The following is an 18,410-nucleotide window of genomic DNA, read 5'->3' on the forward strand; positions in this document are numbered from 1 at the left end:
CCTTTTTCTTAGTCTATGGGCAGCAAAGAGTATAGTTAGAATAATTCAGCATATATTTACATGCTACAAATAAAGTAACAGCTGACTGTTCTAGCCACAAGTGATTATGCAGTTTAGAGAGTGACTTCAGTGTCATGGACAGCTAGCCAGAAGAACTTGGGAAAATCCCACAGCAGCTGTGCTTGGTCTCCAGGGCAGAATGCCACCTGCACTGTTCTTCAGTTGGCAAGTCGACTATGGAAGGCATTAATATGTCAGCTCTAGGGAACCAGGCAACTCCTGATTACCATCCAACATATTTTCTGATTAGTGTACTTCACCAAAATATGTTTTGAGTGTTCTTGAAGCATAATTGTAACAACAGGGTTAATATAGTGCCTATTCTAAAGTGCAGTTATCTTGATAAGAATTCAGCTGAATAATTATTATTGTTTGTATAGGATCGTTGATGAACACATCACTTCAGATTAGTGTAAGAAATAAAATTGGCTCCCAAAATTTGAGAGTGTGGCAGACAATCTACAGACAAGGAAAGTCAGGGATGTAAAGGAAAAGGAGAATGAATGTGGGTTAAAGCATTTCACAAGAATATAGGCCTGGTTTCCATTTAGAATGGTAACTAAAATCTTAAACCATAGGCCCAGAGCCTTTAAAAAAGTTAGTTTTTGGGACTACAACTCCCAGTAACCCCTGCTAGTTTCAGAGCAGGAATGTGGTGGTGGTATCAGGTACATGTTCTGGGAAGGCTCTGCTGGCAGAAGAGAGAGCATGAGAAGAAGGGGCATTTTATGTGCCATATATGGTTAATCTTTTTATGGTTCTGGTTCACAGTCTTACTAATAATTCACATTAATGAACAGATAAATAATTTAATCTCTGTTACCAATAGCACAGATAATTGATGTAAGTGACCTCAGTGTAATTGATAGGAAAATGTGAAGGATTTATTTATTTTTAATGAAGCATACCTTGAGATGGTATTTAGTACTTCAGAGATACTCAGAAGGAAGAGTGAGAACAGAATCCCAAAGAGAATATCCACCTATTGCCATGGAAGTCTTGTATTGTATTTTTTCATCTGTGAAATGCAACCAACTGTGATCCTGCCACTTCCAAATGTGCCATTTCCATTATCCGCTCCACAGTTTCTGGCATGCTCTCCTTCTGGATCTGATCCTTTAAACTTCAAAAACCCTCTGTTCACAAATGCCACACTACAAATGTTTCTGTCACTAGAATCTTAAGTGGTTATTCACATGTATATATGTGGACTTTACATGAAAACTGGTTTTGTTGAGTGCAGTTGCCACCCATTTACTCCACAAAAAGTGATCTATTTGGGCTTTCTGCAGTCTAACTCTACATGGGAACTCTTTTAGCAGGAACTATCTGAACTAATTGATTATACATGCCAGTTAATCTTTACACAGAACAGGTAAACAGGATATATTGAAGATATCGCTCTTCTCCCTGTTTTTAAGGAAAGTTTTAAAGCCACAAAATAACAATCATTTTAGAACTGCCATGTCTTATTGTCCTACAGTGGAGGAAATAAAGTCTAGGTTTAGTGGGTTATAGGAAATATATTAATCGGGTGTTGATCCCCCCCCCCGGTTGATTCACTTGAGGATAATCTTGAACTGGGCACAACCTAGTGGTGAGCTGGTCAAGAATCAAAAGTGTTCTCCACCCTTGAAAAGTTATATTTCTGTTTCTTTACATTTCCCTTTGTTATAATATTGGACACAAGAGTCATCTACAGAGGGTGACCAGAGGGAGATTTGGCGCATATAACAGGAAGTGCTTCTTTATGCAGAGGTTATTTGCTGGGGTTTGGTTCAAGGATCCCCATGGATACAAAAACCCATGGATGTTCAAGATATATAACGGCATAGTAAAATTGTGTCCCCCTTACATAAAATGACTGTGGGTGGTAGAATCTGTGGATACGGAGGCTGACTATACATTATTGAACTGTGGAATTCATTGTCACAGGTTGCAGTGATGGCCACCAGCTTGGATAGCTTTAAAAAGAAAATTAGAGAAATTCTTGAAGGATAGGGCTATACAGAGGCTATTCTTCTTGATGGCTACATTGTACCTCCAATATCAGAGGCAATATGTGTGGTCTCCCTGTCATTAGTTAGGCGATTCAAATAGGAGGTTGCTATTGCAGTCAAATCTTGCATTTTGGCTTCCCATAAACAAGTATTTGATCACTCTGTGAACCAAATGTTGGGCTAGATAGAATTTAGTCTTGCCAGGAGGGCTTTTCTTATATTCTCTCCCTTTTGATCTTCTCCCACTTCCTCTATTTATTTATTTACTGTTGTGCTTTTCATCATCACTGGGAGTAGGGATGCAAAGGCTATTTGGACTTCTTCATTTCCTGGCCCAAAAGAAAATAATCTCTTTGCAAACTCTTGGGAAATGTGATCAGGAAGAATAACACACATTGGTGAACATTTGTTCAGTTTTCACCTAGTATAATATTCACACATCCTAAATTTTGGGGTAAATGATTCTGTGCAGAAATATATTTGGGTTCTTTGCGCATTGTTGTTTGTTGTTGTTCTGGCAAAATCGCCACATACGTTTGTGCACACACACACCCAAGGTTACCATGTAGGTTTTCTGTGCAAGATTGCACAGAAAACAGAAATCTTGTACAAAAAATACAAGTGACTATCAGCAAAGGATTTTTTTCTGCAAAGAAATCTCACAATTCTCATGCAATAACTACACATGTATTTTTGTACAGAAAGATTTCCCAGAACACTTCAGGATGTGTGAATACTGGGCAAGAACTTTGCAGAAATATAATTTCTCTTCAGCACTAGAGAGAGAAAAATTAAAAATTATTCATCCTCCCTTGAGAGAAAGAAATAGCCATATGTTTATATCCTAATTGAAACTCAGTGCAGCTTACAAAAGTTAAATGCAGATAGGGATGCCATAACCCGGCGGCCCCCGTGACAATCACGCTTTTGGGGGGCCCCTCACGGTCACAGCCCGGTTTGGGGCCCCCCCACGCCTTGTTCCCGGTTCGGGGTCCGCTCCTCCGCGCGCGGCTGTGCGCCACTCTCCCCACCTGGCGCACTGGCGTAGCCTAGAGAGCAGCTATTTAAAACATCTGCCACTCAGAGCTATTATATACCAAGTGAGCCCACTTGGTATATATACCCTCAGAAAGCCTTACTTTCCAGGTTACAGTGAGCAAAGAAAAAAAGGCCATAAATCGTTCATGTTTCACTGGGAGTTTAATTGCCTCATCTTTTAAATGTAAACCGCGTCAGTATTCTTGTAATTCTTTATCACAGGATCGTTTTTGAGGCCCTAAATCCCTTTAATTGTAATATGCAAATTTATCCCGAAGCTGACCAATGGGAAAGAAGCAATCAGCCCTCCTCCGCTTGGGTTGGTTTTCAATGGCTTGGTAAAGGAAGAGCTTTTGCCTTGCTTGTAAATAGGAAGGGCTTTGGGGTAGCAAAAGGCTCCCCCCTTAAACATCCATGGCTCAGTGCTATAGGATTCTGGGAAGTGTAGTTTCTTGTGGCACCAGAGCTCTTTTGACAAAAGGAGCCTGAATAATCCACAGAGGAGAGGAGGCGTTGCCTGGGGGCTGCGGTGGAAGAGAGGAGGCTGCTCCGGATGGTCCTGGCACTTCCCTTGGCTCCCTCCCTCCTCCTCCTCCTCCTCCTCCTCCTCTCAGAGCTCATTCACACTTCCTGGCTTTTCTCTCCTCCCCCCCCCCCCCCCCTTTGAGACCCCCTTTAACTGCCAAAGCTCAATGCTCTGGAATTCTGGTGTCTGAGGCATTTGGCCTTCTCTGTCAGAGAGCTCTGGTGCCACAATAGACTACAATTCCCAGGATTCCCCAGCACTGAGCAGTCTCAAACTGGATTCTTTCCTCAGTGTGGATGCAGCTTTGGTGAGGAACTCTGGGCATTTCAGCCCAGCATTGTTTTATTTCTACAGTGTATTTTAGACCAGAGACAAGGTGACCAGGCATCCTCCTCCTTTTCCAGGACATGTCCTCCATTTGGATCATGGCTAAGAAGCATGGATTTATAATTACATGGGTGTTTTTAGCTTTTATTTTTGGCTACATTTTTTTGCTTGGGTGCCCTACATTTTGGGGTGAGGGTATTGGTCACCTTGGTCAGATAGCTTTCCAGGGGTTTAACTGCCATTCTGCTGTGGTGCTGGAACAGACCACCATTCCCAGAATTCCATAGCATTCAGCTGAGGCAGTTAAAGTGGTCTCAAACCAGATGATTTCTCCAGTGTAGATGCAGCCCAAGCCTCTCTTTTGCCTCTCTTATGTCTGAGATTTCAAAGCCCAGCCCTGGCACCACAACAAACTACAAATCCCAGGATTCCATAGGATGGAGTGATGAGAGTGAAAGCAGTGTGCAGCAGCCTAAGTTTGCTTAATGCAGTTCTTAACATGGTGCACCTCTTGCCTACAGAGTCTCCCAGGCCCCAGCGGGGCCCTAGAGTCCTCGAGGGGCTTGGGAGAGGCTGTCTCCCAGGTCCAGTCAGGCCTTGGAGAAGGTTTAAAAATGTAGGACCTTTTTTTTGGTTAATTTCCTGGCCAGGAAATTTTTAAAAAATGTCCTACATTTTAAGCCTTGTCCTACATTTTTTCCCAGTTTTGAGGTCCCCCGGGATGGCAACCCTAAATGCAGATCAAAAAGTTAAATGCAGATCAAAGAAATAAAAGCAGAAACATTTGTTGTAATGTCAAAGTCAATTTCAACTTATGGTGGCTCTGCAACTTACGGGTGGCTTCCTTGGTTAATCAATTCCCTTTACTGCATTCTTCCTCTTTTTCCTACTAATTTTGACTTTACCAAGCATTCTTATATTAATTACTTCTTTGGATCAGTGGTTCGTAGTTGTAGCTGCTCAAATATAAATTTTCCACAGGTTACACAGTAAAGAGTTTTAGAAAGAATCATTTATCAGTTTTTGTTTTAAAAAGTTTCCTTATTTTGGGGCTTGATATTTTGAGAATTCCCATCCCGCTCCTTGCCCTTAATAATTTTAAGTTTTGAACAGTGGAAAAGGATATTAAGATATGCTTTTAAAACAGCTGCACACAACCTGAGCTTACCGCTGTTGTTAATAAGACAATAAAGATGGAACTGACAGAAGCAGGATGATCTGCGTCAGAGAGTGGTAGCATCACATGAGATGATGTCAGAAAAGAAAAACTCAGCCCCCTTTATCGCATAGCAGCTCACGAACTACATCCTTCTGGATCGATGTGCATTGCTCTGTCAACAAATGCTGCTTAATATGACAAGGAGGAATTTACGCAGCTAAGGGAAACAGCTGGCTGAGTTGCTTTGTTTGGATTTATGCCTTTATTTTTGGCTTGCTGGGTAGGAAAGCAGGTATCTTGTATCACATAGACTGTGCCATTCCAGTGTTTGTGTTAAGTGATTCAGAGAATTAATGGAAGCTAGACATGCATTTAGTATAGCAGACAAATGAGCTGTCAACATGGTCAGGAGGGTGTCTGTAAAAACTGTGGCGGGGTACAAACCGCCGCTTTGCGGCGCTTCCCCGCCGCCGCCATTTGCTCCGTGCGGGAGCCGCAGCAGCCAAACCGCGCGACTCCCGCGCGGAGCAAAAAAGAAGAGCTTCTTTCTTTCTGCGGTGCATCTATGACGTTCGCGAGGCGCCTGGCGCGGACTCGCGACGTCAAGGCCGCGCAACACGTCTGGACTCTGTGCGTCCATACGTAAAGAGGCGGCGCCCTAGTAGAAGGGGCGCCGCCCATCTGTACGTAAGAAGATACGTACTAGGGTTAGGGGGGTGCGGAAGCACCGCCCCTTCCTAACCCTAGTACGTATCCATACGTAATAAATGCGGTGTGTATCCCCCTGTGATATAACTATTGATGACTGTAAAAAAGGCTAATTTGCTCAAATAGTCTTTTTTTAAAAAAAGAAAAACCAGGTGGTACCATTATGAGACACTGAGCCAGTTAGATGTAATGGGAAACTATGGCTTCCCACTGCATGACATAGCTCAAGAAAGCAGCAACGCATAGGCTCACACACTTCTCCTCTTCCTCTTTCCTATATTTCATTAAGAAACTGAAAGCTCTGTTTTTGATTTTAAGTAGCTGTTCGACATAATACTTTATACTTGAAAAATTGAGGTTTTTATAAACCTTGGGTTGAATCCATTTGTCTGCTCTATTAAATGTATGTGTGCACACTAGGTGGAGAGCATGAGGTTGTGATTTGCAGCAATTCCTTCCTGTAGTCCATCTTGTGGAAAGTTGCTCCTCAAAAGGAATGTGAAAGCATTCTATAATTGTTGAGGATGCCACTGGGAGTTATAGAGGAAAATAGTTGTACTGCTTGTTTCTTCCAATGGGAAGCCTTTGCTGGAACTCATTTCCCACTGCAGATGGAAAGAACTCTCCCATTAGTGGAAAGGTTAGTCTTGGTCCATCCATAAGCCAGGATTTGGACTTCAGTTTAATTCTGGCTTGTTCATACAGTGTTGCAGTCCTTTAAGTCACTGGCAGCATAGCCAGTGATAAGGAAGAATGGAAGTTGTGATCCAGTTGCATCTGAAATACCACATAGTCCATGGTTTTAGATGTTGTGAAGAATTCAAAATGCTGATAGTCATATGCAAAGTCCACTGTGACCCAGGTTGAAAGTACTGTATTTGAAGAATGGCATTATCCTTTATATGTCTATCCAGGCTTGAGATATTTGTGGGAATACTTCTCTGTGGGTCCCACCACCCAGACAGGCACACTTGGTGGAAAAGTGGGCAGGACCTTTACAATGCTTTCCCCTGGGCTCTGGAACTACTTTCTCATGAAGACTGGTTCCTTTCTTGAGTTTCCATAAGCAACCTTTGAGAAACTGATAACCTTTTATAAACTGTTTATAAAGTAGCGGGTTTAATAATGTACTCTTCTTTTTTTATTTCTTTCCTTTTTAATGGGTATATTTTAAATTCTGTTATTTTGCATAAGACATCAGTGGATTAACCCACTGGATAATCAGAAAACGAATATTTGCTTTCTTATTGCAACAAGAATATTAATAACTGTTATTTAAAAAATAAGGAAGTCCTGTCAAGGAAAAAGCCACATGGGTTATACAGTAAGAGAAATAAAACTTGTATGTGAGAGTCAGAGTGACTCAGCAGAAGCCAATTGAGAACCACACAGGTGTGAATGGTAAGACAATTAACAGGTCCAGAGTGCCAAGGACAAGAAATGCATAGTGGATAATTGGACACACCTGACAATTGTTAAGTGGTCAAGGCTGAGATGATGAAATCATTAATTGTGGGATGAACAAGGAGAACCAATGGGAATGATGTACACGCCTACTGGGTGGAAACAGACAACAGTGGGTGGTACCATGATATGGCTATAATAATGACTATACATCCCAGTGTATTTTGTGGGTTGTAGTTGTGAGTAGTTGGATTGGAGAGTGAGGAGTTGAGTATTGTTTGGAGCTGTGTATATAGTAGAATAAAGTAGATCTTTTATATAAGACTACTGAGTTGTCTGGTGTCTTGGGTGAAGCTACAAGAACCAGCAGGACCCTGGTGAAGAAGGGTGAAGACTTCTGTGGAGGCAAGAGTGAGAAGGCTTGGAGAGTTTGTCGGGGTCTTCAGCCTGTTCTCTGCAACTCTTGCAAAGATATAACAACTGGCCAAAACTGGTCAGCGTGGTGCACAACCAGGTGGTGAGTTCCAGGCCAGGTGAAGAGCCACAACTCCCATCATCCCTGACAAGTCCCACATAAGGCTAGTTACTATGTATCTGGAATATTGTGTATCTAAGATAACCAACTAGAGTTTTGCCTCCTCCAGCCAAATTACAAACCCAATTTCAGAGTTTTTTGTGGGTTTTTTGGGCTATGTGGCCATGTTCTAGAAGAGTTTATTCCTGATGTTTCACCAGCATCTGTGCCTGGCATCTTCAGAGATTTGGCAAAACGTCAGGAATAAACTCTTCTAGAACATGGCCACATAGCCCGAAAAACCCACAAAAAACTATGGATGCCAACCATGAAAGCCTTCGACCAATTTCAGAGTGTTAGCTGTGTTGTTTGGTTGCATCAAAGGTATCCATGAGTCCTGTAGCATGTTATAGACTAACAAAATTACTATAATGTAATTTTTCATGGGCATATCCTACATTTCATCAGATGTGATTTTCATTATACAGTCCACCCTAGATATCCGCAGACTTGCAATCCGCAGATTCAACCATCCGCGAAGAGCAAACCTGCATTGAGGTGCCGCTGGGGGTGGAGGAAGAAGCATAGGAGGAGGAGGAGGAAGAAGAAGAAGAAGAAGAGGTGGGAGGAAGAGGAGGAGCAGGAGGAAGATGAAGCTGCAGCAGTTGTTCCTGCCACCGGACATTCACCCACTGCTGCCAGTGAGAGCCAGGGAAGGGATGGAGGAAGGATGAGAGCGGGTGGAAGAGGAGAATAAGGAAGAGGAAGAGGAGGAGGCAGAAGGAAGAGCAGGAGGAGGCAGAGGAAGTGGCTGTAGCAGCCCCCTGCCTCCAGCCACCTGCCCATTTCTGCCGCTGAGAGCCAGGAGGGAGGGAGGCAAGCAGGCAGGGAGGAAGAACAAGGGCTGGTGGAAGAGGAGGTGGGAGGAGGAGGGAGAGAAAGAGGCAGGAGGAAGAGGAGGAGGAGGAGGACGTAGCACCAGTGCCTGCTACTTGCCCACTGGCCACAGGTGAGAGCTGGGAGGGAGGGAGTGAAGGAGGGAGCATGAGGGCCAGTGAAATCCCATTGTCCCCAATGGTGGTGCGGGAACAATGGAACTTGAGCATCCATGGATTTTGGTATTCATGGGGGAGTTCTCTGAGGGCCGACTGTATATTTGAAGTAAAAATTAGTTTCTGAACTGCTTACAGTCTGTGAAGGATTCAGCACTGTTTAAGATTCTTACAAAGATAAATGATTTGGAGATGATAATGATTTCCATTATTTTCAAATGATTATGAACTATTGCTGATAGTGTCTAGTTGATTTGTGAAGATCACGTGAATTGTATTAAACTTCCTTTTCTCTTAGAAGTGTGTGTATGTTTTCCAGTAAACTTGGTCATGTGTTATGTAACTTTTTAAAGATATACACTATAAGCATTAGATGTTTTTGTCTATATATAAGACACACAGACAGACAGACAGTGGACTCTCCACATTCAATGGAAAGTGGAAAAATCACAAATAAAAAACACATTGGGTTTTTTTTAACCTGAGAGAACCCCTCTCTAGGAATCTTTTGGTCCTCCATGGCAATTCTGTGGTCAAGATCTTCCAGACACGGATCATGAAAATGTGCTGGACAACCTACAAAAGCCTAGGTTTCTCTAAGAACCTCTAGGTCCTCCAGCATGACCTTTGGCAGAAGTTGACAATAGAGTCATACTGGAGGACTTAGAGATTCCTAGAGAGAACATATTACTCAAATCTGTGAATAATCAGATCTGCAAAAGTCAAAACTGCAAATGTGAAGAGCCAGCTGTATATACGTGCACACACACACCACCTCCACAATCTCTTCCTGTCCAGCAAACAAAACTCCAGATCCTCTGTATTTAAGAAATCTGGTCTGTAGTGTAAACTTGATCTTTAAGAAATCTGTTCTACAGTTAAAACAACCTGAACCAAAAAGCCTTTTTCTGAGAATTTGGGCCTGAGAAGGAAAGAGATCCATGCATTGAAAGTAACATGTTCAAACTCTGTTCTACAAGGGGTCGGGCATGAAGAATCTTTTTGATTAATAATATCCCCATGTGAAATACACTCCCTTGTCTTTGAGAGCTGAATAACCTGGTTATTAAATTTAGCTCTATCTCTCCTCGTGTAAAATTCTTTACAGAAGAATCTTAAGTTCAAAGGAGAACTGGAGGTGCTTAGAAGCCACTGAGAGGTGACATCAAGACTTCATTTGCAAAGTAAACGTTCTGGGTCACTGTGGCCTCCAGCTGAGTAGAAGGTTGCTGGCTCAGCAGTATTGAAAGCAAGAGCCTTGCAGAGCTGAGGTGGCATCTATCATGCAAAATATGAAGAAAGCATCTAAGAAAATGTAGCACTTCATGTGACAGCTGCCATCTTGGTGAGCAAACAAACGATTGATACGGGGATCTTAAGTTTTCACAGTTTCACTGTAGGATATAGCTCATCTGTGCAGCTGCACTGTTCTGTGGATATTTATGATTACTTCACTGTCCAGGGACCCAGAGTGTACACAAGACATGTGTTGCTGGATAACCGTGCTACTTGAAGCAGGTTTGGATAGTTTCTTCCAGCACCCAGGCCTTCTTTGCAAGGTCGTGGTATACTGAAGCTAATCTGAATACTATGGTTCAGCCATCCTCAGCCTGTCATTTGTTTCTTTTTCTTTAAAATTACAGAAAAATGTGGGCATATATTCACAAGACATCACTGGTTATATTTTTTCTCATTGGAGAAGTGGGGTAAAAATAATAATAATAATAATAATTATTATTATTACAGTAGAGTCTCGTTAATCCGACCTTCGTTGATCCGACGTTCCGGTTTATCCGACGTCGGATTGGTCAGTGGGCGTGGCTTTGAGCCCTGACCATGCCCCCAGCACGAGGCCCCAAGTGAGGCGGCAGGCACAGAGCACCAGGCCGCAGCGGCCCCAAGCGCCACCCCCACCAGGCCACAGGCTGTACATGAAAATGTTGTTGTTCAGTGGGTTTTTTTACCATTTGTATTTTCATTGTTATTGGAAGACTTTTCATAGTAACTGGAAGGCTTTTCATAGTGATTGCTAGGATTTTCATAGTGATTCAAGGCTTTTCATAGTGATTGCTAGGCTTTTCCTATGAGAGTCCGTATTATCCGACTTTTTCAACTATCCGACCTATGAGACTGCCCGTTTACGTTGGATAATCAAGACTCTACTGTATGATTATTATTTTGAAGTAGCAAATGGTATGTGTAAATACTTACTACATGAGTTGCTTTGGTTCAAGTAAATACATACCAGAATTGGCTAACCCAGATCCTAGAAGGTGCGATTTTTAAATTACTTCAAGGCTTGTTTATTTTTAGTGGTGCTGCTATTGTCTGCATCACGATAGGCATCTGGTCGAATCCAGGCTTAATCATGCTTAGAGCACTTCCTTTGAAATCAGTGGGAAAGAAAATCAATTTCTAACATCACCATGGATGTGATATCCCAATATATGCTGATCTTAGTTGCTTTCCTTCAGCCATTGCTGAGTCTGGACCCAATCCATGACCCACTTTCCTCCCTCTCACGTTTTGTGTGCTTCGATAAAAGAATCTTTTACAAAACCAATTTCACTGTGGTAGCCTTGAAAATGTTTAAAGAAATATGATACAAGCATCCCTGTGAATTGGACTGAAGATCAAAAGAGGGCTCCCTCCCACCCCCTGCTGTCTGTCTGTTGTGTAATCTGTGTGTAACATCTCTGAGATGATTTTGCTATGTGCTCACTATGGAAAGGTCAAATTACAGTAAGTGGAGCGGAAGGAGCAGAGACATCTTGTCCCTTGCCAGGCATTTACTGTAAAAGCTGTCCTATTAATTGGGGAAACCCACATATACCCCACCTCCACCATCTCTTCCTGTACAGCAAACAGAACTCCAAATCCTCTGTCCATTCAGTACTTGAGAGTTTTGGGTGCATTCAAGCTAACAGATTATCATTGTTGCAGAACTGAACATATGGCTGAAATAAGCTAGTTTAGTTGCCTCGAAGTCCTGTCTTGTCTGCTGCTTTACATATTTACAGAGGCAAAATCATTATCATTGCTACTCACTAAATGTCTGCCTTCTCATTTATTGATGTTTAGTACATGATAACTTGTCTGTTTGTTTACCTATGACAGCCCTATCATGCCGATAGTCCTGTTTTGCTCTATTATCTTTATGCATTACATTTGTATTTGTGTGAAACCCTGTCTGAGGTGAGTTCACTGGTTTTGCTAACCTTGATCAGAATATTGATCAGATTTTGTGTGACACATAATGACTGTCCCTTTGTTCTACATTGTACCAAATAGTTAGCACATATCTATTTCTCTCTCACTTAGATGGCTGTCCTCACAAATCTTAGCACAACAAATGGAACTTATATATCTCCCAAGGTTTTTCTAAAGGAACCTGTTGGTACCTTCATCAGCCAGGGATCAAGGAACAAGGAACTGGGGGTAACCAGGCTGTTGTGTAACACTGTTTCAGAGTGTGTTTTAGCCATGCACTGTCCATAGGAGCATTTTTCTCTTTGGCATAAAAGATATGTCCATCTCCCTTGGATTCTACCTTGCTCTCTCTAGGAGTATATTCTGTTGTAATATTTGTTGGGAATCCCACTAAAAAAACCCTCTGTACTTCCACCCTTAAGCTTTTGATACATTTTGAGTACATCAAGCTCCAGATAAATGTTTTGTTATACTACTAAATACTTTTAATTTTCTCCCCAGCAAAAACATGTTCAGAAACAACACACATGCATGCATCCAGGACATGTTCACTTAAATGAAGGTATAGAGATGTTTGCCTGAATAGGTCTGTGTTTGCCACTTCATCTCACATTTGGTTATTTACCTAAAGTTTCAATAATAATTGTGTAATGCAGCATGCTAGTGTTGCATCTAACTCTCTAGGTGCATACTTACCTTTCAACTGTAATTTTTCACCTCCCTTGGTCTGTTTGAGTGTCCCTCCCCAAATATATCACAGTGATAATGTACAAGATCTTGATATTTGCCAGGCTTTTTTGGATTAGTTGGCTGCTTGATCCAAAGAACCTGGGAGATTATCAGATGGTGGATGAAACCTCCTCCTGTCTTTTCCCCATTCTCATAGCGTGATCACGAGAAGATTTTTGTATGATGCCATGTTTATCCGGACATTATCCCATCCAGAAAGTGTGTTGACTGCGATCGCATGAAAGGCTTTCAACCAATGTCACACAGATCCCATCATTGTCCCATCATTGAAGTGGCATTGCTCGGCATTTTGTATTAATGGGAGTTCACATTAATGCAGTGCCGCTTCAATGATGGGACAATGATGGGATCTGTGTGACATCGTTTCAAAGTCTTTTGTGTGATTGCAGTCAATTGCGCGCTCTGGATGGGATGATGTTCGGATAAGCATGATGTTGTACGAAAATCTTCTCACGATCGTGCTATGAGAACGGGAAAAGGACAGGACAAGGATGTTTCGTCCACCATCTGATAATCTCCCAGGTTCTTTGGATCAAGCAGCCAACTAATCCAAAAAGGCCTGGCAAATATCACTCAAACAGACTGAGGGAGGTGAAAAATTACACTAGCACTGCGATCTGAAAGCCTTTCATGGGATCGCGGTCAAAGATGGAATAAGGAAGGGGGAGCAATCCCATCCTTATCCCATCCCAATGTGATAATCTCCCTGGAAAAACTTTTAGATGTTGTATAGATAAAACTTCCAGAGGAAAACAATGGCAAACCCACTCTGAAAATTTTTTGCTAAGAGAACCCTGTGATAGGTTCACCTTCAGACCACCATAGGTTGGCAATGATTTGAAGGCATACAACAACAAAAACATAGGTAAAATATGCCAATTATAGTAAATTAAAGAGTTTTACTTTTTGTTGGAGGTGAAAACTTTTTTTAAAAAGTTAAGTCCCTGTCAATTATCTCCCTCTTTGTAATGTTTCCCTTGTTGTGGAAAAGTTTGGTATTTTCATATCCAGGAAACACATTCAGAAGTAGCCATGTTGGCCATGCAGCAAAATACAACAAAATACAAAATCCACAAAAAGAGTGATACCTTTATTAGCCAAATGCACAGAATATATCATGCAATCTTTCAAAGCACCACTGGCTTCTTCATCAGGGAAAAGATGTTTAAAAAACAAAATAATGTTCTGTTTTTATTTGCATATAGATTGTTTCAGGTGATAATGTTGCTTTCCTTATTGACTGTATCTTTAATCAGTCATTACTTTCATGAAAAGAAAGTGTTTTGCTTTTGAAAATGTTTAGTATATAGAAAAACAAGTTGGACTGTTCACTTATGGGTCCCCGTACCATAGCTGAACTTTCAAATCAGACTGAGTAAAGTATGGAGCATGATAAAAACATTTTAGACACTGCAACACCATATCAGAATATCAAGTTTGTTAGGGAACAGCAAGATCCACAGTTGGGGAATGTCCATCTGTTCTCTCTGCTCAGAGTCTTGCAAATCCATTGCTGGTAAATAAAGGATCACATATGAGCAACAATAATCAGCACTTCATTATCAGGCAGAGGAATCCACTGTAGATATCTTACTAATTGTTACAATTATAAATTTATTTTGCATTATATGCCCTTCCTTGGGGGAAATGCAAATTGTTAAAGACATGCTAACATAGATTGAATGCTTTTCAGGGATCAAAGTGCTACCCCGGAGGCAGGTAGCAAGCATATTATGTGGAGGTTACATTGAGTTTTGTATTAAATCCAGATCAAATTACCCCCTCCCCCATCATCATTGAAATGGAACTAGTTCATCTCAAGCCAGGAACAGTTTGTCCTCAGGTCCTGCTGTATTAACGTGGCTGCTAGCCATATGGGTGAATCCATGTATGTGTTTCCACATTCACTGCAGTCAGGAGGCTGTCATCCCCAGTCACTTAGTACAGTACAAAGTGTTACCTGACGGTATGAGATATACAAATTGCCTAGCACAGGGCTAACCAGATAGCCCTACAGACATGCAGCAACCCAGGACACAACTACATATGTGTGAATGCCATGCTCCACTCAAAAATTAAGCCCTTAGTATATCCAGTTGGTTTTAGTGGAAAAAATTAAACACCGACCAATGCTAGCTATTATACTGAAATAAATTGGACAAAATTGCTTGCTTTTTCTTAGATTTTGTGAAAAGACAGCAGTATCTATCTAAAAATTTTAAGTGTTTTGCAACTACCTGTCTTAGAACATAGCATCTTTAGAACATCAAAACATAAAAAGAGCCACACCATATGAGACCAAAGGCCTATCTAGTCCAACAGTGTGTAGGCAATCACTTGCCCACAGGAAGGTTGCGAGTAGAACATGAATGTAGCTGCACCCTTAAACTGTGCAAATCCCTCTGATAATGGGGATAACATATAGCAATTCTAATTGGTAGCCACTAATTGGCCGTATCCCCCTTGAATTTATCCAATCCCCTTTTAAAGCCATATTAGATAGCCATCATTGCTGTATTTCTGAATTAGCCTCTGCTACAGGTAAATATTTCTTGGATATCTGATATTTTTGCATTATCCTAGAAGTTATATCTCTTTATCAATTACTTGGATGACATAATTGGGGGCATACTTATCAAATTTGCAGATGACACCAAATTAGGAGGAACAGCAAATACCCCAGAGGACAGGATCAAAATTCAAAATGACCTGAACAGACTAGAAAGCTGGGCCAAAGCAAACAAAATGAAATTCAACATGGAGAAATGCAAGGTACTGCACTTAGGGTGGAAAAATGAAATGAACAGATATAGGATGGGTGACACCTGGCTCAATGAGAGTATATGTGAAAGGGATCTGGGAATCCAAGTAGACCACAAGTTGAACATGAGTCAACAGTGCAATGCAGCAACTAACAAGGCCAATGTGATTTTAGGCTGCATCAATAGAAGTATAGTGTCTAGATCAAGGGAAGTAATAGTGCCACTCTATTCTGCTATGGTCAGGCCCCACCTGGAATATTGTGTGCAGTTCTGGGAACCACAATTTAAAAAGGATGTTGAGAAACTGGAGTATGTCCAAAGGAGGGTGACTAAAATGGTGAAGGGTCTGGAAACCATGCCTTATGAGGAACGGCTTAGGGATATGGGGATGTTTAGCCTGGAGAAGAGAAGGTTAAGAGGTGATATGATAGCCCTGTTAAAATACTTGAAGGGATGTCATATTGAGGAAGGAGCTAACTTGTTTTCTGCTGCTCCAGAGACTAGGACCCAGAGCAATGGATGCAAGCTCCAGGAAAAGAGATTCCACCTCAACATTAGGAGGAACTTCCTGCCAGTAAGGGCTGTTTGACAGTGGAACAAACTCTCTCGGAGTGTAGTGGAGTCTTCTTCCATGGAGGTGTTTAAACAGAGGCTGGATGGCCATCTGTCAGGGATGCTTTGATTGAGATTTCCTGCATGGCAGGGGGTTGGACTGGATGGCCCTAGTGGTCTCTTCCAACTCTATGATTCTATGAAAACATACAAACTTGGATGCTAGATTCTAATTAGTCCTTTCATATATCTCCAGGCATGTATCCCTATCAGATAATTGGTAAATAAGTTAATAATATATGTGCCTGTTCTGTAAAATGAGGATGCTATTTGATACTGTTTCTCTTTGGCTGCATCTACACTGCAGAATTAATACAATATGACACCACTTCATCTACCATAATTCAATCCTATAGAATTCTGTGATTTGTAATTTTTGTGAGATATTTAACCTTCTTTCTAGAGAGCTCTAGTGCCACAAAAAACTTCAAATTCCAGGATTCCATAGGATGGAGCCATGACAGATAAAGCAGTGTCACACTACATTAATTCTTCGGCGTGACAGCAGCCTTCATATTATGCTAAAACTGTATTGGAAGAATTGACAAACATGAATCTACTCACAACAATTAAGAAATTGTTTTTGTTTTCTTGTTTTTTAATTATAAAGACAGTTGTGTCTGCTTGTTCTACCACTCCCTATGTGGACTGCTTATGATGTATGTGAAACTGCAAATGTCTGTTAAGCATCCTTGATAAAATTATTAGACACACTTCATGGCATACAAATGCACTTTCTAAGCAGGCTGGGCTTTATTTTTAGCAAATCTCTCTAACAGTGAGGTGCTGTACAAAAAGATGCATTAAGGCCTAAAAATATCAGTTTTGACAAGATACTGCCTGAGAAATTTTGGTTTTGACAGCACACATTCTTGTCAGATGTATGGAGATGTTTTTCTGTTCAAAACTTGCTAACTGTGGGAAATCAGAAGTGTTGAGTTTGCTGTTACTGCTTTCCTTCCCATTTTGAAGCATTCTCTTTGTTTGAAACATACAGATTCGTAAAATGAATGTAGGAATCTTATATGGAGCAGAAAAGCAAAGGTGCATGATGGGTTGGTAGCTCCATATCATTGGCAGTGAATCTACTCCGAAGTTTAAAGGAGCTATCAAGAGTGCTAAATTGTCGTCCTGGACAGCTGATTTAAACTTTAGACTAAAACCCAAAATGGATTCACTGCCCAACTGAACAGTGGCAGTTCATTTCCAGATATTTAAAATTATGAGTTAGAGCAGGTTATAGTTAAAGTCAGATTATCTGTTGATGGAATTTACATGACAGCAGCACAGTTGTGGTAGCCTTTCTGAACATATTTATTGTGTTGTCTGCTCTTTGTTCTTGTTGTTGTGTGCCTTGAAGTCATTCTGTCTTATGGCAACTCTTAAGAGATTTTCTTGGCAAGATTTCTTCAGAGGAGGTTTACCATTGCGTTCTATTGGATGAAGTAAGCAGTGTGTGTTTGCTTGCATGTATGTGACAAAACCTTAAATTATTTTTAATAGTTCCAAAATGCAAGCTGGTCCACATATGGATGTAGTGTAGCAACCCATTTCAGATAAGAATGGTATTGAAGTATGTATTTCTTAATATTTTCATATTTTTTAAAATTTCTTAATGCTAAAATTAGATTTAGGTAAGATGCCAATGACAGCTAAATTAGCTGGTTTAAATCCACCCAGTTGGTATTTACCCTCCACAATGGACACCATACTACAATGTCTTGTAACTGGGCCATTATCCGAACACATATATTCACGAAGACTAAGAACTGTGGAGCAACACAGGAGATTGAAGAATGAGTGCAATTGAATTAGAATACTGCAGTTTTCAGAATTTGTCCAATAAAGTGCAGTTATAATTAAAAAAGTCTATCAGCATAATAACATTTTCTCTACCTTATTGTTGTTTTTACTCATGATATCCTGTTTTGAACTACCTAATCTGTTGGAGTTTAAGAAGCATATTTGACCTAGCCTCACCTCTGAGCTGGAGGGTTGATGAGGGTTTGTGGCAAAATAGAAGGGAAAAAGTGTTCCCTGTAGGTTAAAGGGAGGGGCACTCTCCCCCAAAAGCCCTTGGGCTGTGTTTTGTAGCTTTCAAGATAAAATATTTAATAAGTATCTGTGGGCGGCAAAGCAAGCTTTCATTTCAAAACCCAATAAATAATATTGCATCCATTTGCAGCCATAGAAGAAATCAGATCATGAAGGGATAACTGCGTTCGGATATTTTCCCACTGTGCAGATTTTCTCCTTATTTCTCATAAAATGTATTTTCTGTCATAATA

At 41.0% G+C, this 18,410-nt stretch overlaps 1 protein-coding gene across 5 annotated transcripts in view; it reads left to right on the forward strand.

Moving 5' to 3' along the window:
- The window catches only part of PPP3CA (protein phosphatase 3 catalytic subunit alpha), a 227,969-nt gene that overhangs the window by 126,558 nt on the left and 83,001 nt on the right, over positions 1 to 18,410 (forward strand). The gene's annotated exons all lie outside the window — the stretch shown is intronic.

This window comes from Sceloporus undulatus, chromosome 5 (genome assembly GCF_019175285.1).
Source record: "Sceloporus undulatus isolate JIND9_A2432 ecotype Alabama chromosome 5, SceUnd_v1.1, whole genome shotgun sequence".
NCBI lineage: Eukaryota > Metazoa > Chordata > Lepidosauria > Squamata > Phrynosomatidae > Sceloporus > Sceloporus undulatus.